The 21,015-nt window shown below is 36.1% G+C and overlaps 1 pseudogene across 1 annotated transcript; it reads right to left on the bottom strand.

Annotated features, from left to right (window-relative positions):
* Nucleotides 1-5,302: 5,302 nt before the first annotated feature.
* LOC145792723 (extradiol ring-cleavage dioxygenase pseudogene) lies at nucleotides 5,303-6,915 on the bottom strand (annotated as a pseudogene). Its single transcript, XR_014332508.1, has one exon. The product of XR_014332508.1 is annotated as an extradiol ring-cleavage dioxygenase pseudogene (transcript).
* Nucleotides 6,916-21,015: the final 14,100 nt, after the last annotated feature.

Genomic DNA, 21,015 nt, shown 5'->3' with positions numbered 1-21,015 from the left:
GCAATTTTGAATTGTTTTTACTTCGTCTGTGCCCTGTTCTCAATTAGCAACACCTTCATGGTGTCGTCTCAGTGTTTTCCTTGAAAATGTTAAAAGAGATGGCTTTTTATGTACATGGCATCTGAAAACTGTAGTTGTTACGTGTTTGGCCTCTCCTGAAATTGATTTGGGTGGTGTTTAAAGCCTTAATCTGACAGAACGAAGAATTCTAGGGGTTGGGTTACGCACACCTCTAAATTTCATAGATTATTATTATTTTTTTGTATCATAGTTCTAATTGGTATACTAATTAATATACTAATAGTCCATAACAGAATTTTAAAGATTTTGGATCTTTATAATTTGTATAATGGGTGGTGTCATAGTTTTGAAACGACAATGTCGTAATGTATGTTAGTACATTAATCAGTATACTAATTAGTGCGTATAGTACTATCATTTTTATTTTCTACTCTAAAATTGCAAATTTTAATTTTAATTTTTTTTGTTGACATCTGTTTATGACATTTTTCGTGCCCACATCTTTCATGCTATCTTGATTTCTTGATAGCATTTAATTTGTAGAATACCAAGATTGTTTTGTTTCACAGGTTTGTGTCATACTGGCTAGTGAGTATGACAATTTAGCTCCGTTGGATAGATGTAGATCAGCAATGATAGAGACCATTAAAAAATCTCATCACTAATAGCTTTAATGAGTTACAAAATGTAAAAAATAAAACAAAAAAGAAAAACACAAGAGACAGCTATCACATCAAAGAGAGAGCCACCTCATTAGTGCTCCCCCAATGCTCCTTTTTTAGTGTTCCTAAGCATTAATCTTAATATAATCTCAAAATACTTGGGGCAACTATTAAACCCAAATTTGAGACATTCTTGTTGGTCTCTCCATGAATGATTAATGCCAAATGTGTAAATTTCAAATTTATAAATACAAATGGTGCCTTATTGTTGACATCTATGTTTACGATTTGGTGTGGTTTGTTGAATGTCATGTGCATAACTTGATCCCCTTTCTGGTCTTTTTTTCTTTTTTTTTGGATTGTTAATATATTTGTTTTTGTTTGATGTTTTGTTAATTTTTAATCATCAATACGAGGCCAGATGGTAAAAGAATTTGTTACTCCCTTTGTTGATGTCTGAATGCTACACCTGTATGAAATGGATTTTGAGTACCTAGCTAAGGTCAGCCACCAAAAAAAAAAAAAAAAAAAAAAAAAATTGTATGGTGATCATGTCTTTGCGTATACTTTTGAGTCTGAATGAAGGTCTTGTTTATGTTCGGAACTTAGTAGGCAATGTTTTCGGAAGTGGGTTAAAAGTCACTTTCTAGTTTTTAATTCACTTTTCTCTCACAAAAAAGTCAAAAAACAGTTTTTAACCTCTTCTCAAAACAACCCTAAGTGATGGTGTCTATAGTGTCAGTAATTTTATTAAATAAAACTTTATAATTACAATTTTTGGTAAGATTTGACAAATTTTCATGGGATTTCAAGAGACTAGAAAATGTCCAGCTAGTTACAATTTTTTTGTGAGAATGGGATGAATTTAAGGATGATCATGCTGGTCAAAGTGTCCGTTTTAGTTTTTTCGTTGTTGAATTATTAAAGATGATCATGTTGGTCTTTGTCTTCATCTTGTGGTCAGATCTCTATCTAAGACAGAATAAGGGAAAGTTGTCTAGACAAAATCTACTTGAAATCAAAGCCAAAATTAAAATGAGTATCACATTCCAAAAATAAGTGGAAGGTAACTTGGAACTGGAGATGATCTTTATTTCTAGTGAATAGAAACATAATTAATATTCGTTTTGTTTACTTTTTCAAATCACAATTTCATAGTCCAAAACTCAAATCTATTTGGATTTTTAAACCTATATTCAACCCAATCATTTACAAAATTCTTTTTAAAACTCATAATTAAATAAATTTAAAGCGCCGTTTACTTTAGTTTTGGAAAAGAATTTTGAGTTTTGAGTTGTATTTTCAAAAATAAATTGTTGAAAAGAGTTTTGAAAATAATTTTTAATTTTTTTTCTTCTGGGGAATTTGGTCAAAGTTTATCAAAATAAAATTTTACTATATTAAGAACTAGTATAAAAAGTTTTTCTTAAAATGTTTAGTAAATACCACTATTAGTAAGTGACTAATTTAATATTTTAAATTTTAAAATGATACCACTTTTGATTTGCATATCAATTTTTAATAAAAATTAATATTTTTAGAATTTTTTTGTCAAAATTTATTTTTTAAGATATAAGTTATGAATTTTTTTTTATTTTTTTAAAATAACGACAAAATTGACGTAAATAGTAGCATTTTATTTTGCTCAATAATAATATTTTATTTTGATTCATAATAAAATATTATTTTATTTCACAATAAATTTTGTATAACAAAATAAATAACTTAAGAATACCTTATTAGAGTAAAATTTTATTATTTTTGAACATGATATTAGCAAAATAAAATAAAATAAAACATCTATTAGAACAATTATGACAACCAAAAATAAAATTTTATTTTTATATTTATAAATTAAACTTCCTTTCCCTAAATCCGCACCATAAATCCACTCAAGTCAAGGTCCAAAACAAGTCTTAAAATATAAACGATTCAAATTTTAAAATTAGGTCCAAAAGTGAGCCCAATAACCCAGCAAGTAGGAAGCCAAGGAAAGAAGTTAAGAAGAGAATCTTGATTCCAAAACAATGAATCAAGATCCTTTTCTTAATTTATCTCCTTAACTCTCTACTTGTTGGGCCATTGAGCCCACTGTTGGGCTCAATTTTAATAATCCGAACCATTCATATTTTAAGATTTGTTAAGTATATCATACCTGGAAAAAATCAAATTAATCGGATATCAGAAAGTATGTGTTCGAAAAACTGTTTATTAAAATGGTTTTTAATTCGATAAGGAAGACGCAGTTTTTTTATATCCGATCAACTTGATTTTTTATAGGTATGATATACTTAACCAATCTTAAAATGCGAACGGTTCGGATTATTAAAATTGGGCCCAATAACTCAGCAAGTAGAAAGTCAAGGAAATAAGTTAAAGAGAGGATCTTGATTCCAAAACAATGAATCAAGATCCTCTCCTTAACTCAATATTTGTTGGGCCATTGGGCCCACTGTTGGGCTTAATTTTAATGATTCGAATCGTTCACATTTAAGATGTGTTGAGTATATCATACTTGTAAAAAATCAAATTGATTGGATATTAGAAAGCATGTGTTCGGAAAACTGTTTATTAAATTTTTTAAAAAAATGATTTTTAGTTCGATGATCTGAACACGTAGTTTTTAATAGCCGATTAACTTCATTTTTTACAAGTATGATATACTTAACAAATCTTAAAATGTGAACGGTTCGGATTATTAAAATTGGGCCCAAAAGTAGGCCCAATAGCCTAACAAGTAGGAAGTCAAGGAAAAAAGTTAAAGAGAGGATCTTGATTCCAAAACAATGAATCAAGATCCTCTCCTTAACTTCTCTCCTTAACTCTCTATTTATTGGGCTCAATTTTAATGATCTGAACCATTCACATTTTAAGATTTTTTGAGTATATCATACTTGTAAAAAATTAAATTAATCGGATATCAGAAAACATGTGTTGGGAACACTGTTTATTAATTTTTTTTAAAAATGATTTTTAGTTCGATGATTCGAATACGTAGTTTTTGATATTCGATTAATTTGATTTGTTACAGTTATAATATAGTTAATAAATCTTAAAATATGAACAGTTCAAATTATTAAAATTGAGTCCAAATATTATTGATTATTGATTACAAGATTGTTGTATGAATTACAGATGGTGAGGTACTAATTATATAGGAGAGGATTGGGGAGTAGGTGAGTGTGTGTGGTAGGTGAGTTGAGTGGAGGTGGTAGGTGATGATATATTATGGTAAATTCTAACAGCCCCCCGCAAACTCAAGGAGGAGAGAAACTAACCAACTTGAGTTTGGAGAGAGTAACAAAACAAGAAAATACATAAAAATAAAAAAGGATAGGAAACACTGTATGGTCGTGTCAGACCATTGGTGAAGACACTGAATGATGGTGTCATAACGTTGTAGAGGACACTGTATGGGGGTGTCATAACCATGTAGAGGACACTGTATGGTGGTGTCATAACGGTGTAGAGGACAGTTTATGGGGTCATGTCGGACCGTTGTAGAAGACAGTTTATGGGGTCATGTCGGACCGTTGTAGAAGACAATGTTGTGACAGTTTACGGAGTCTTGCTGGACCCTTGTAGAAACTAACCGGAATCAATGTCGGGACAGTTTACAGAGTCTTGTCGGACCCGTAAAAGAGCTAACCGGAATCAATGTCGGGACAGTTTACAGAGTCTTGTCGGACCCATAAAAAATCGCATCCTCAAAAGGTGCGCTCAATTTTTTTTTTTAAAAAGGCGTGCCATCAAAAGGCGTGCCCAATTTATCAAAAGGTGTGCCGGACATGATGGCGAGGCACGTGGGCGCCTTGGCTTGCGTGCCCGTTTGTCGGCTGGTGGCAAGAGGCGCGCGATGCGCGTGGCTGCCTCGGCTATAAGACGGAGGCTGAGGCTGAGGCAGAGAAAAGCTGCGAAAAACCTCTGAAAAAAAAAAAAAAAACTTCGTTGTGCTGAGAGAGAGAGTCTGAAAAACTCTTCGTTGTGCTGAGAGAGAGAGTCTGTAACACTCAGTTGCCCAGACAATGGCCTCTTCTTCCTCTTCTTCCCGTGGTCTGCTTACTCTCTTTCCCGAACTGAACGAGTCAACAAGAGAGAGAACTGGTGCGGAGGCCAGTGAACCGCAACCAAACACCTCTGGTTTTGCTCCATTGAACTTTCCGATGCGGTCGGTGGAGCAAAAAATGGCGATGCAAACTGATATTGAAGCTAATCAGTATACTCTGAAGTCATGCGTGGAAACCATGACGGCGGTCACAAATTTGTCGAACCGGCTGCAGAGTAGAACAAATGAGGTGCAGCATTTAAACTCTCAGCTGGCTCTGCTCCAACGCATGTATAAGGATGCGCGAGCAGAGATAAGCGTGCTAAGGGCAGAAAACAAGGAGCTGAAGCGGAAGACCACCGTGATGTTCCGATTTGGAGGGCCACCAGATGCGGGAGTGGAGGAGCAGGGAGGAGGCAACTGGCTTGGTGGTCGAGGAAGCACGGAGGCAGTACCGTCAAGGGCCGCCCAGGACGGAGGCAAAAAGAAAAGGCCGGCGGAAGAGGCGAAGAAGTGAAGTCGGTTGGTGGCCGGCTGCAGAAAAGAAAACAAATTGTTTTGTTTGTTGTGGTTGTTGTTTGTTTTTTTTTTTTTTTTTTTTTTTTTTTTTTTTTTTTTAATGTAAAATGGTGACCGGGGTGAGCCCCTGATATGAATAAAATATGAGTGTTGTGCAAATTTAGAAATTGTTTTGGTTCATTATTTTTTTTTTTATTTTTTTTTTTTTTTTGATGTGAGATATATATATTGGTAAAAATAAAAAATAAATTGGGTGGATGTTGATTTAATAAAATATGATGGATATGATTAAAGTGGGCGGATGGTGAGAAAAGGGCGAGAGAGAGAAAAAATAAAGAAATCGTAATGGAAAGCAAAGGATGGAGTGGGGCGGTGGATGGGTCAGAGAGAGAGTAAAAAACATTGGGTAGTGGGATTGTGGTTGAAACCCCATTTGGTTTGGCTGCCATCATTTCACCATTGGCAGTAAGCCCATTACCAGACTGACCAACTGGATGTGAAGAAACCGTGCAATGGATAGAAGTGGTCAGGCCATGGGTGTGCAACTTTTGCATTTGGTGCCTTCTCTTGATAGTGATTGACATCTTCAAACCTTCCACTAAGAAGGGAATCTTTGAGCCATGTATCGAACTCCAAAGCCCAGGAAGCAACAGAGCCGTCTTTGGACTGGCGGAGAGTCCTCAAGTTGTGAGTGGCAGCGCCAGAACCAACAATCAGAACACCGTCCTCCTTGAGAGGAGCCAATGCCCTTCCCAAGTCATAATGATAAGTTGCATCCTTGTCGGTCTGCAAGGAGAGTTGGCACACCGGAATATCAGCCTCTGGGTACATGAGCATCAGTGGGACCCAAGCACCATGGTCTAGGCCACGCTTTTTATCCACATCCACATGATCGAACCCTGATGCCATCAGCAGCTCCTTCACCCTCATGGCTCGTTCTGGAGCTCCCGGTGCCGGATACTTGAGCTGGTACATCTCTTTGGGGAAGCCATAGAAATCGTAGATGGTGTCGGAGGGTCCAGAGACGGCGTTGACGGTGGGGACGGAGGTCTCCCAGTGGCCGGAGACGATGAGGATGGAGCTAGGTTTGAGGCCGTACACGGTGTCTCTGAATGATTTCAAAAAGTGCCTCGCCGCCAACGATTCGTCGATCGACAGCGTCGGCGATCCATGCGAAATGTAAAATGTCTCCATCGTTGAGGTCGGGAAAGCGCTTCGCGATCTCATCTGGATTGCCGGCGGCGGAGCTAGGGGGGCCATGGACGACCTTGAAGGAACTTTTGAGAACAGAAGGTAGAGGAAGAGAGTGATCGAGACGGCTGTTCTGGCAACGCGAGGAAGGAGTGGGTGCCGACGAAGCCGGCGGCGCCTGTGACGAGGATGGAGAAGCAGGTCTGTTTGAGATTTGATTATGTAACAGGTTAGGGTCCGGCGGGCGGTGAAGGCAAGGTTGCCGCCCGCCGGAAGGTGAAGCTCACCAAGAGCTAACCTATTGCTCTGATACCAAGTTGAAATATATGTATTATTGATTATTGATTACAAGATTGTTGTATGAATTACAGATGGTGAGGTACTAATTATATAGGAGAGGATTGGGGAGTAGGTGAGTGTGTGTGGTAGGTGAGTTGAGTGGAGGTGGTAGGTGATGATATATTATGGTAAATTCTAACAATTAGTCCAATAACCCAACAAGTAAAATGTCAAAGAAAGAAGTTAAGGACAGGATCTTAATTCAAAAGCAATGCCTCAAGTCAGAAAGAACAAAGCAAATTCAAGGTTCATTATTGATTGATTTTTACGTACTGTGTCCGTAGTAGGTGGATATGTCTTTAAGACACCCTTGGCTTTATTTTTTAAAGGAAAATGCCTGGTAGCTCGAAGCTACCAGGCTCGAAAATGGCTCGAGAGGAAGAGAGGGAGAGGGAGAGAAAGAGAGGGAGAGGAGAAAGAGAAGGGAGGGCGAGGAAGAAGGTCGGCGTCGCAGCTCCCCGCCCCGCCGTCGTCGCAGCTCCCTGCCCCGCCGTTGTCGCAGCTCCCGCTGTCGTCGTAGCTCCCGTCGCCGCCTCTGCTTCCTCCTCCGTCGCAGCCCCACCGATGTCGCAGCACCACCGTCGTCTGCCCAGCCTCCCCTCCTCCTCAAACCGATTTTTATGGCCCCCTCCCCTCCCTCTTCCTCCTCCTCCTCCTCCTCCCTTCTCTTCTTCTCCCTTCTTCTTCTTCTTCGTTCTGCAAAAGCAGGGAAGAAAGAAAAAAAAAAAAAAACAAAAAAAACAAAATCGACACCAAAACGACGTCGTTTTGGTGTCGAGCCGCGTTTCGAGCCGCGACTTTCGAGCTACGTAGCATGATCGTTTTTTAAATCATAATTTCATAGTCTAAAATCTAAAAATTTATTTGGTTTTGAATTTTTCAACTTATATTTAACTCAAATCATTTAAATTTTTTTTGAAAAATTCATATCTAAATAAGTTTTAAAATTTCAAAACAATTTTTAAAAATCATAATCAAACAAATTTTAATTTGGCCTTATCTAATTTGTGTTTTGATTTTAAAAATAATTTGTTAGAGAGTGTTTAGAAAATTTGAAAATTTGTTTGATTGTATATTTTAAAAATAATTTTGGACTTTCTGGAGTTTGAGATGATATAATATTTTTTTTTGTATTTGAATAGATAAGTGTGAGAGAAAAAATAATTGAGAAAGAGAGATGAGAGTAAAAAAAATGACTGATTGATGTATAGTAGAAAGAAAGTGATTTTGAAATTTTTTTCCTAAATTGTTTTCTAAGTATTGGCCAAAAAATTTGTTACATTTTAGATATATATGGGTGATACAAAAAATATATGTAAATAGTAAACAAAATGTGAAAAAATAAAAAATAAATGTAATAAATATGAAACATACGTAGATTGAGTGGATATAAATTAAAAAAGTAATTTTAAAATTTTAAAAACGTTCTTACAAATTAATATATATATATATATATATATATATATGAAACTCTGCCCTATAAATTATATTAGATTTATTTACGAAGTATATTTAGATTACGTAAAAGAAGAAAACAAAATGGACTATAAAATTTGTAAAAAATTTTGACTACAAGACAAAAAAAAAAAAAAAAAACACAGGATTCAAAAAAAAAAAATTAAATAAAAATTAGTTTTGAAAACTCCTAATTAAATAAGTTCTCAATTTGCAAATTTCTAAAAACTACTTTTAAAATATACAATTCAAAAAGTAGTTTAAAAACTATAAGTCCAATTAAAGATGCTGCATGCACACATGATCACATTGTATAGTATAAGAAACTATAAATCAAATTATATGGTGATCTTTCACAAAGGGAAAAAAAAAATAGCATTTGTATTGTTGAAGTCATCTCTCAAAATATGATATATGTATATGGTGCGGTACAAGTCAAAATTTGGCATTAACACAAATCAAAATATGATATCTTTACATTGTCATAATAGTCAGACAAAATAGCAGACAAGTAGGGAAATAAGCTCAAATATGCTATTAATCTAACAGAAGAAGTAATAAGGGCAGGTAAAGCCAAGCAAAGAGGAATAACATGACAGATTCTTTATCAACTAAAGGCAAGGCAGGAAAGCTAATGTTTGCAAGTAGTGCCCTATATATGAGTAATGTAAAGCTAACTAATACCAAAATCAGAAAGCCAAGCAAGTAAGCCAAGCAAGTAAGGCTGACCTAGCTACTAAGCTCGTTAAAGCAGTCAAGCTTTCTTACTAAGAGGCCAAAATTTGATGTTAACACAATTGAAGTAGCATAATTCACGGAAGATGATCTAGAATTATTCACCCAAAAAAGGTGGTGTAGAAGTGCTAAGTTGTCACTTTTCTAGTTTTTTTTTTAGCCTAACAAGGAAGAGAGCTTATTATTATCATTTCTACATTATGATTCACAATTTAAAAAACTTTACCACCACATCATTTTAGATAAATTTCTATATTAAATTTTACTATTTTTCTTGTCAAGTTAAAACATCAAATCACCTTTTCGTTAAAGGTGTGCAGTTTTATTCGAATTAACAACAAATTTAAGACAAAAGCAATCATGATTGATTTTAGATTTTTTAAGCAGAACTGATCCAATCATTCGTGATTGAAAGGTTATTAATATAGCTATGTATACTAAGGATAAAGAATGAAGTGTATTTGGAGTAAAGTGGAATGGAAATGGTGAAATGTTTTTCAGCATAACACAATTAAAAAATAAAATATTATTTTAAAATTTAATATAAGAATGCAAAAATGGTTGCAAGGGCGTAATTGTATGGATGAAAGACAAATATATATATATATATATATATATATTGGTAGAAATAAGAACTTCAGTTAAAATATAAAATAGTACATAGCTGTCCAAGCAACATACTAGCAAACTAATTGATTAGGGTTACAAGTAGAAAAGGAAATCAAAATAAAGCAAAATTTCCTACTGCCTAACCATTGTCAAAAAGAAAGTGCGCATCTCTAGAAGCCGAGATACGAGAAAATGCCGCAAAATGTGCCAACCTCCTAGTAGAATGAAGATAACTTTTACATGCCAAGGAGATTTTACAAGAGTGAAAGTGCTACGCAACAAAACAAATATCAAAAATCCATGGTGCTAAGCTTGGTTCAATGTCCTTAGTTCCCTTCAGCTGTTCAAACAAAATTTTGGCATTAGTAAAGACATTAACATGATAGTAGTTATTGTCCTTAGCCCACTTGAGAGCAGACAAAGCCGATGCAACTAGACCATCATGAGCATTCATGTGCAAAGATTTAAATAATGAGGCCACCCTGGTATTGTTAAGGAAGGCAACCATGCCAATACCCATGCCTAAAGGAGATAAATTACCCACATGACTACAAAGAAGATCCACAGGAAGAGAGTTGCAATCACAATTGTTTTGTGAAGGATTGAAAAGATAGAAAGGAGAGGAGTTGAAGGAAGAATAAGTATTTGCCAGTGATGTAGAACTGATAAAAGAGCTGTGATTATTGAGGATTCTAGAAGAAAAAAAAGAAGAAGAATAAGAAGAATAGCTAAGAAATTTTTTAGTTGTTAAGAGAGAAGATAAGATGTCTTTGGCTAAGAATAAAACTTGTAGAGGTGTGAATTTCTTGTCACAAAATAAACTCTGTCCCCTAACCTTCCAAATAACCCAAAGGATAGCAATAAGTTGAAACAAGATCTCAAGGTCATTATTAGTAGAGAGGTTAAGATGTGAAAACCAAGAGCCCAACTATTAAGATACAGGATTGGCACTGTTTGAGGGTGTGAATAAACCCAAAAAAGAACCAAACCAGACTTATTTGACAAAATCACAACTTAGAAACAAATAAGCGGTAGATTCTAAGCCAGAATGACAGAGAGGGCAGGCTAAATTTTCATGAAAGCCTCTAATGACCAAATTTTGTTTCACAGGAAGTCTATCATGGCAAAGTTGCCATATAAAAAACCGAATCTTGAACGGTAGAGGTAGGGACCAAAGTTGCTTCGAAGTAAATCTAGGCCAAACAGGATGAATCACTTTGTTAAGAGAAGAAGTGTTCCTAAAACAAGGTTGAATGACATCACCTCTAGAAATTTGTTCCAATATAGAACAAGTTGCAGACTTTAAATGTTCTAAAAAGTGATAGGCAGACCTTGCTGTAAATTCACCAGAAGAAGAAGGACCCCAAATAAGTCTATCAGGAAATCCAAAACTGGAAAGAGGGATTGTTTATAACAATTGAACAATGGAAGGAGGAAGAGAGGCTAATAGAAGTGTTGAGTTCCATTGGTGGAGATCTTGATTTATGAGGTCTGAAACCCAAAAGTTGTCAAGCAACAAATTATTCTCTAAGTCAATTAAAGAGGAGATGGCAACAGGACAACATAAGGACAGCCAAGGATCATGCCATAAAGAGATGTCCTTCCCATCCCTAATTCGCCAACGAATGCCTTTTTTCATGGCTTCTCTTCCAAAAATAATACTTCTCCAGCACCAAGAGCTTGAGAAAGCCATGTGTACTGAAAGGAAATAAACAATATTTAGCTTGAAAGAAGGATGAGAAAAAGAGAATCAGGACACATTAATATTCTCCAGCTTTGTTTAGCTAAGAGTGCTTGGTTGAAGAGAGATATGTCTCTTAATCCAAGGCCTCTAGTAGATAAAGGCTGACAAATTACTTCCTAACTTAGCCAACGGATTGACCTCTTGCTTGGATTACCCACCCAAATAAAGTTTGCGATAATGGAAGAGATTTTTTTACAAACATATTTGGGAAAACAATAAATGCAGGTAATAAATCAAGATGGAAACCAACACTGATTTGACAAGAGTGAGTCGACCAGCTTTATTAAGAAGAAAAGATATCCAACCTAGGCATTTGGATCTTACTCTTTCAATGAGATGATGAAAAATCTCCTTTTTTTTAGACACTATATCAAGCTTGATCCCCAAAAACTTCCCAAAATTAACAGCCAAACTTATACCTAGATGTTGAGATAAAGATTGTTGCAGCAGGGCATAAGGTGTATTGGGGCTCAGAAAGAGATTGGACTTGTGAAGATTGATGACTTGACCAGAAAGTTTACAATAAGTGTTTAAAATCGTTTTAAATTTTGTCCTGCATGGGGGGTGATTTTAAAGAAGAGGAAGTTGTCACCTGCAAAGAGGAGGTGAGAAATAGATGGTGCAGTCCTAGATATTTTAACACCTTCAATTTGTTTAGAAGTTTGAGCTGACACAAGAAGAGATGATAAAACCTCCGCACAAAGAATGAAGAGGTAAGGGGAGAGAGAGTCCCTTTTTCTAAGCCCTTGCTTAGGCACAAAATTAGAAGTGAATAAACCATTAACTAAAATGGAGTATGCAACTGTAATGACACATTGCATGATGAGTGAAACCCACTTAGGAGGAAAGCCAAAATTTTAAAGAACTTTCTCAAGAAAAAAACTAGCTGATTTTATCAAAAGCTTTGCTCATATAAAGTTTTAGAACTCCATAAAAAAGTTTTGGAAAGTTTTTTGGTTCTCACAAAATTAGTAAGCTCTTGAGCCATGGAAATGATATCAGTAATAACTCTCCCCGGAACAAAACCATTTTGAAATTGTGAGACAAGAGAGTTAATAATCCTTTTGATCCTATTAGCAAGTACTTTAGAAATGATTTTATACAAAACATTGCAAAGGCTAATAGGACGATATTGATCAACTGATTCCGAAATTTGTACTTTGGGAATGAGACTGATGAAAGTTCGATTAACCTCCCTAAGCATATTGTCACACCCCAAAATTTGGACAATTAAATATTAAATTAGAACTAAACCTCAATTAATACCCTGTCATCCAAATTTTAGAGGTGAAACAAAAAAAAAACTAAACGTCAACCAAACCATCCACCATAATTTCATAACTAACCAATACCTCCAACATTAAAGTAACAATACTTAGTCAAAATAACTTAAATAATGTACGGTTACAAACCATGCCAAATTATCCCAATACTAAAGTCATAAAAGAAAATAATAATAAATACATAAAATAATATCAACCCTAAGCTCAAGAAAACAAAAGAAGTCCAAACGACAAGCCCAGTACTATAGTAATTCCACGTCACCACCGTAGCCCCAACTAATCCTGCAAAGGAAGCTCGGCTGCGCTCAAACAGAACGCACCCGAGTTGCCAAGAGACAAAACAGGTCAGTATACAGGTATACAGGTATGAGTATAAGATTTAATACCCATGTGTCCACTAGACACAAACAAAAATACATATAATTCTTATTACGGGACATGACAAGTAATTCCAACCGCACCGAAACGAATGGGTAGTTTCCCGAGATACGGTGACATTTAGTTTCTTGTCCATACACAACGGAATATAAATTGATTATAAAATAAACAAAATAGAAATAAAAATATGGTGGGTCAGCCCTACATAAAAAATGTAGTAATCCAGAATTTTTCCCTCCGCTCGAACGGGGGAGTTGACGCTTGAGCGGACTTGTGAAGCTTCCAGTACTTTTGCAGTCTGTCTGAGATTGTGAGAGTTGTGAATTCCCACTCGAGCGCAGGAGTGGTCGCTCGAGCGGTCGGTTTTGTTGGTCTGCATGCTTGAGCACAAGAATGGGCACTCAAGCGGTCTGCCTGGTTGAGTTTGAATTTCTGAGCCTAGTGGGATTGGTTTTTTGACCTTTTGTTATTGTGTTTGGAGCCTCTCTATTTTATTTTGGGTCATTGATCAAAGTGGTAATATGATGGTAAAGTAAGAGTGAACCAAGAATTTAATTCGGGTGATTTTTCCTATGAACAACCGTCACTCTTTTGCCCTTTTATTTTTCCACACTTTGAATTTGGATGTAATATTAGAACCATTGGAAATCTTATTTCCGGGGCTTCAATTTGGACACAAGAACGACCTAAAACGGAGTCTGGATGGGAGAGTTATACCCGTTTAAAGTTTTGGTATCTGTGCTAGAAGCAGTTACGCTCGAGCGGAAAAAGTGACGATTGAGCGGACTGCGCGAATTCAGCTACTTAAAAAGTGAATTTCTGATCATTCTCTCCACTTTTGTTTTCCTTCTTCCTTCCTCTCACCCTAGGTCCGAAAACCCTTAATCTCTTAACCCAAATACTTTCCATTCATCAAAGATTTGGTCAAGATCTCTTACCAAAAAGTGAAAAGTGCTTGAAGATCTCACTTTTCAACTGATTGAAGTTTGGATTTGTGAAGGAATCTTATCAAAGCTTTACTCTTTTGCTTGAATCTTGAGGTATGGGTCCTAGTTCTTCTTCAATACTTGCATTTATAGATAGATTTGTGGTATTTTGATCATATAAATACAAAATCTCCATTTTTGAGCATGTAGTGTTATATCATGAAATTTGGGGGTTTAGGGTCTGAAATGTTGGGGTTCAATTGTTGAGTTAAGCTTGTGGATTATGAACCTTAGGTGTATAATCAAGGAAAAAATTGTAATTAAAAGTAATGGTGTGAGAAGTTTAATTGTTCTTGAAATTCTTGATTTTTCTTGAAAACCCTAAGTTGATTCATGGTGATAATTAATGATTTTGCCTAAATTGAAAGTAGAATCATGAAATTGAGGTATTGAATTATATATATGCCAGTTGAATTGAATTTTGGAAGTGTTTGAAAATTATGTTAAAAATTAGCGAATGAACCTTTATTATGGATATTGTAAATCATGCTATAATATGAAATGAAATTTGGGGAAAAGGATTTGTTAATGATATGGATGGCATGAGACTTGGGATGAAATGATGAAATGAGGATTTAAGAGTTCACCTTGATTTATGTTGAATTACATTTAGTGGTGTTGAATTGAATCATGTTGAATAGTGTTGATCATGTTGAATTGTGTTGACTACGTTGAATTGTGTTGAATTAAGTAGGGGGAGTTTTGCCCTAATTGGGGTCAAATTGTTATTTTGTAAAAATAATTGAAATTGTCATTGTAAATATGAAATCAGAGGATTATTAATGATGATGATGGTAGAGCTTGATATGCATTATCACTCTCATATGAGATTTTGGAAAAAAACGTATCTTTAAAGGAATTCATTTATTAGTTTAGATATATTTGTTTTGGGCTGTCGGTGGAGGATAGTTATGATTGTTATAGAAATTGCATGTTGATTAGGCAAACCAGACTATTTATAAATCATGCATATCATGGAACATGCAATGGATTTTGAGGATTTAAACTGTATGTTTTGGAAAGAGATTTTGGAAATTCTTGTGTTATGTTTTAAGTACACTTATTTCATTTTGGAAATCATATTTTGGATCACATGTATTGTGCTAGTTGAAAAGAGTAAATAATATGATAAATCTGAGAAATGGTTGTCATTGAATATGACTGTGTGTTTTAATACATTGTATACGTGTGATTGTTTAGGAGGAGAAAGGGGATTACTTCATGTGTGATTATGTGATTAAATACATTGTATATGTATGTTTATTTGGGAGGAAAATGAGATGGACTCCACTGTTTGGGAGGAGAAAAGGGGATGAACTCCATTATAACTAAGTTGGCCGGAGTGTCCTGGGTGAAAGTCCTAAAATTTATACATGGGTGTCGATCCCGCGGATGAAATTTTCATAAAATGGCAGTTTGAAATGTTTATGTGTGTTTTGTATGATTGGAAAACCACTGAGTTGTAGTCCTAGTTTGGTTATTGTGAAATAATGAAATTGACTCATGAATTGAGAAGAATAAATGAATTGAAAATGAACTGAAGGAAAATGGATTAAGGATTAAAATTAGCATCATGTGGGTAATTGGATTAGGGGCTTGTGATGATGAACTCAATGGATTGCTTGTGACAAAATGGAAGATTATGAGCTTTATTTTGTAAGTAATTGGGAAATTGAATTAAAAAGGGTTTGTGATTCTTGTGATATGTTTGAACTCTAATCTTTTGGATTTTGATGTTATGGAGTATGGTAATTGGAAATGGAAATGAAATGTGGGATATTAAAATGGAAACGAAATGAGGAATAATTTGGAATCAGATTAATAAATTTAAGATGATGTTCTTCCTTAAGTATACTTATTTTCAAAGAGAATTTATGGCATCTTAATGATGAGATACTACATTTATGGCAGGGAGTTTTCTTAAAAGTTCAAGTGAAATTTTAAAAAAAAGATACTTTTCGTATAATATTTTGAACTTACAAAATGTCATCTTACTATATGGTATCACTCTGCATGCATGATCATTTCTATCTATGTGTTAACTATTGTTGTAGAACTATGGGATTCCCACTGGGCATTAGTGCTCACCCCTCGTTGTTTTATTCTTTTTCAGGAAGAGAATTTCGGATTCATTAGTTGAAGAGTATAGATTCCATGTTTCTTTTTGTATAAATTCTATCATAGATGTTAAGGGAATGAAAAATGTATCTTGTGGTTTGTAATTATTTATTTGTAGCTTCGTAGCAGAAGCTTGGCATGTACTATTGTTGTTGCACTCTTTGAGAGTGAAAACTAGTGTAATAGATCCGAAAACTAGAGGAAGCTTGGCATGTTTCTATTACTCAAGTGTAATAGATCTATATATTAAAAAAAAAATGGACCTAAATTTACAGGCTTTGGTAATGTTTTCGAGTAATTAAAATTCGGAGTGTAACAAAAAAGTTAGTAAGACCCACCATTCTACTGAAAAAATAAAGTTAGTATAATTTAATCATAAGTAACTTGCTGAAGAAGTATAAAAATGCACCGTTTCATGCTTAAATAATTCGAACTGACCAAAACTCAAAGAACGAAAGTTATACATAATCAAATTTCCTAAAAGACTATGCGAACGAATTTAATAAAAACTGAACAGGTTGAGAGAAAAACTTGATAGAAAAACTAGACGGAATTCAATCGAAAAATCTGAAGCTGAAAACAAACAAAAACTGCCCTAAGATGATTTGTTTCGGAAAAGTTCAAAATACGAAAAATGTGCAGAATAATGTTTTACTTCAGTTTGTGTAAAACCAAAAAAAAAAAATGAGCTCGTTTCGTGGGTTAAAACAGCCTCTAAAATCTGCATTGCTAAAATGAATCAAAACTATAATATTTAAGATCATCCGATTATAAGTTCTAATCGATCTTTTTAATAAAAAGTTAAAACACAAAAATTGTCTAGAATCATGTATACATGCCTCTTCTCAAATTTCATAATTTATCGAGGTCGTTTACTATTTTTTAAGATGTACAAATCAATACAATTCACACTATACTAATAAACTCATGATTAAATTCTTTGTACCTTAACTCCATCACTTCGGCCCTCCACTTATGGCCTACACATATATCCCATGTGCTACCCGTATACCTAACACCACTCCGAAGTCAAACTTGCACGGGGATATCGTCCCGAGTTTGACTCACACTCCCCAAATGGTTAGCATATACGTACGCGCGTAAATCAAAGCACTCGTCTACTCATGAGAACGAGGCAACAATATACATTTACAAAACATCTCACTCTTGAGAACAAACATAACAATGCCAAGCCTAAGGCATTCAAATAAATCTCATAATCCTCATTTTTTTTTTATACACTCTTTCTCACCAACACTCAAATAAAACAACAATCCATGGAGTCATGGTGGAGTATAAGGAATTTATCTATGGGTTCCTAATTAATTTTAATTTCATATAACCATGAGTGTGATTACAACCATAAAATAAATCCATATAAAAACCCTAAAACTGGCAAACACAACTAATCAAAATAATTAAAATCAATCAACCAACTAAAAACCCTAAACCTTACATACACAACTAAACAAAATAATTAAAATCAATCAATCATCTAAAAACCCTAAACCTTACATACACAACTAATCAAAATAATTAAAATCAATCAATCATTTAAAAACCCTAAACCTTACATACACAACTAATCAAAATAATTAAAATCAATCTATCATCTTTATATAAATACAAAATCAAACTAACGTCAAATAAATAAAAATAAATAAATAAAAACAACGAATTAAATATAAATCAAGGGAAGTGAGTTTTATACTCACAATATTTTTTTAAAGATCAAAGAATTATTTAAAAAACCAATAGAGCCACCAAAACAAAACCCTAAGGTGTCGTTTGGTAACACTTACGTTTTTAGTTTTCTGTTTATATTTACAAAAATTTTAAAAGCTCAAATAAAAACTTGTTTGGTAAAATTTTTGATTTATAAATCAGTGATCTCAGTTTATAAATTTAGCCAAAAAATGAAAACACAAAAAATATGTTTTCGTTTTGAATTTTGAGTTTTTTTTTTTTTTACCACCCAACACTAGCCGCCACCCGCCACCATTTTCCACCACCGTCTTCCGCCACCACCACCTACCCCCCACCACCACCACCACTTACCACCTACCTGCCACCACCACCCATCACCCACCGCCCGCCACCACCGCCCACCCCTCGCTACCACTACCACCACCCACCTGCCATCCACCCGCTACCACCCATCACCCGCCACTACCATCCACCGCCTGTCACCACCACCCGCCACCTACTTGCCACCACCACTCACCACCCACCTGCCACCACCATCCACCATCTGCTAGCACCACCCACCCGCCACCACCACCACTTCCCACCACCCACCACCACCACCATCACCCACCATCCACCCGCCACCCACCTGCTATCACCACCCACCACCAACCACCACCACCACCACCACCCACTCGCTACCACCTACCACCTGCCATCGTTACCCACCCACCCACTACCACCACCACCCGCCATCCGCTACCCACCTGCCACCACCACCCGCCACCACCACTACCACCACCACCCACTCGCCACCATCCACCACCCGCCACCGTCACCCACCCACCCACCGCCACCATGACCCACCCGCTACGACCCACCATGACCGGCCACCACGACCCACCCACCACGACCCGCCACCACGACCCACCCGCCACCCACCACCGCCACCACCACCACCATTCACTCGCTACCACCCACCACCCACCACCCGCCACCATCACCCACCCACCTACCCACCATCACCACTACCACCCACCATCCGCCACCTACCTGCCACCACCACCCACTCGCTACCACACATCACCCACCACTTACCCGCTACTACCTACCACCAACCGCCATCCGTCACCCACCTGCAACCACCACCCACCACCTGCCACCACCACCCACTCGCTACCACCCGCCACCCGCCACCGTCACCCACCCACCCACCCACCACCACCACCCACCCGCCACCACCAGCTACCCACCACCCGCCGTCACCACTTTCCACCACCGTCTTCCGCCGCCACTTGTTACCACTTGCTATTTCTCACTCTTTTTTATATTTAAAATTTTTTTAAAACATTTTGTCAATTACCAAACGCGTTTATAGTTTATGTTTTTCTAAAAATATACAAAAAAATAAACTAAATCCAATTTATAAAATTTTTATAAATATAAACTGAAAACGTAAACGTTACCAAACACACCCTAATCTTTTTCTTTCTTTTTCTTTTCTCCCTTTTCCGCCATCTCTCTGTTCTTTCTCAATTCTTTGATTAATCTCTCTCCCTCTCGCACTCGGCTGCTGCACACACTTTTCTCTTCCTTTTTTTTTTTGTTATGTTTTTTTTCTTCTTATTAGCATCAGCCACTTATATATGCTTAACCTAACTTAGGATTATATTTTATTTTATAATACATAAAACCTATTTGACTATTATATTTATATTATAAAAAGAGAACATAAATATAATATATATAAATATAAATATGATATATATTTTATCAATATGTAAACACTACTTTTTTTTCAAACCATATAAATATATCAATATTCAAATTAATTATCCATAATTAAATAACACGTTAAATTAATTAAATACCACATTAAATTCTTATGGATCCACATAATTAATAAAGTCAAAAATAAAATAAGAAAATAATAATCATAATAATAATAAATAATGACTTAAGAAAATTAGGGTCGCTACAATATACACACCTCAAAAGAATCTCGTCCCGAGATTCGATAGGAGAGAGTACTAGGCAAAAAGTTATGGGTGCATACGTCGAACTTTCTCTTCTAACTCCCAAGTAATATCGTTTTCATCTTTGCTCTATTGCACTTTCACCAATTTCACTTTCTTGCGTCGCAACTGCTTTACATCCTGATCTATAATAGTAACCGGTCGCACCACATACGTTAGATCATCACTAATCTTCAACACTTCTGGTGATACTACTTGGGAAGGGTCTTGTACACACTTCTGCAATAAAGATGCATGGAACACATTGAGAATCATAGCTAAAGCAGGTGGTAGAGCTAATTTGTAAGCCACATTACCAATCCTCTCAGTGATCTCATATGGTCCCACAAATCTAGGTGCCAACTTTTCACTCTTTCCAAGCCTCATGACCCCCTTCATCGGCGAGACCTTCAAAAACACAAAATCTCCAACATTCAACTCAACCCCCTTACGTTTTCTATCAGCGTAACTCTTCTGACAACTCTGTGTAGTCTTAATACATTCCTGAATAATGTTCACCTTCTCCATGGTCTCTCTCGCCAACTCTGGCCCTAACAATGGCGCATCTCCTACCTCCATCCAACATGCAGGTGATCGACATGGCCTCCCACACAAAGCCTCAAAAGGTGCCATCCCAATACTGGAGTGATAGCTATTATTATAAACAAACTCCACCAATGGAAAGTGTTCTTCCCAACTACCACCAAGATCGAGAACACAAGCTCTCAACATATCTGTCACGACCCAAACCTGCCCCTATAGGTTTAGCACCGTAACCGGTCAGTAATCCTTGGATTACCAAAGGCCTCTGAACAGATTATCAAGTAATAAGGGGCTACGGAAGCAATAATACAAAATAGATAAGGTCCAATGAGTTGTGACAACGTACATGGGACAGAATATTTAAAAATTATTTATGTATACATAAACATGACAGTCAAGGACACCAATATTTACAAAATAATTACAAAAGTGAACTTCCCAAGATTTGACTATACAGTGCAAACACTAAGACTAGCATGAAATACAAAAACAACCATAGCATTAAACTTCGATCGGAACCTCCCCGGGAGGCACAAAGGTTGCCTGACAAAACAGTACAGAAGGCCGTCAACTCTGGCCCTAGTCATGTGCCGGCTCACCTACATACATAATATAAACTGTGAGCGAAAGCCCAGTGAATAATAACAGAGTAAAGGGGTTATATGAATGATGTCCAGCACAAATTA

This window comes from Camellia sinensis, chromosome 6 (genome assembly GCF_055761805.1).
Source record: "Camellia sinensis isolate YWXY chromosome 6, ASM5576180v1, whole genome shotgun sequence".
Taxonomy (NCBI): Eukaryota; Viridiplantae; Streptophyta; class Magnoliopsida; order Ericales; family Theaceae; genus Camellia; species Camellia sinensis.
The sequence above is the reverse complement of the archived record's forward strand: the minus strand, read 5'-3'. Positions and strand labels throughout refer to the sequence as shown.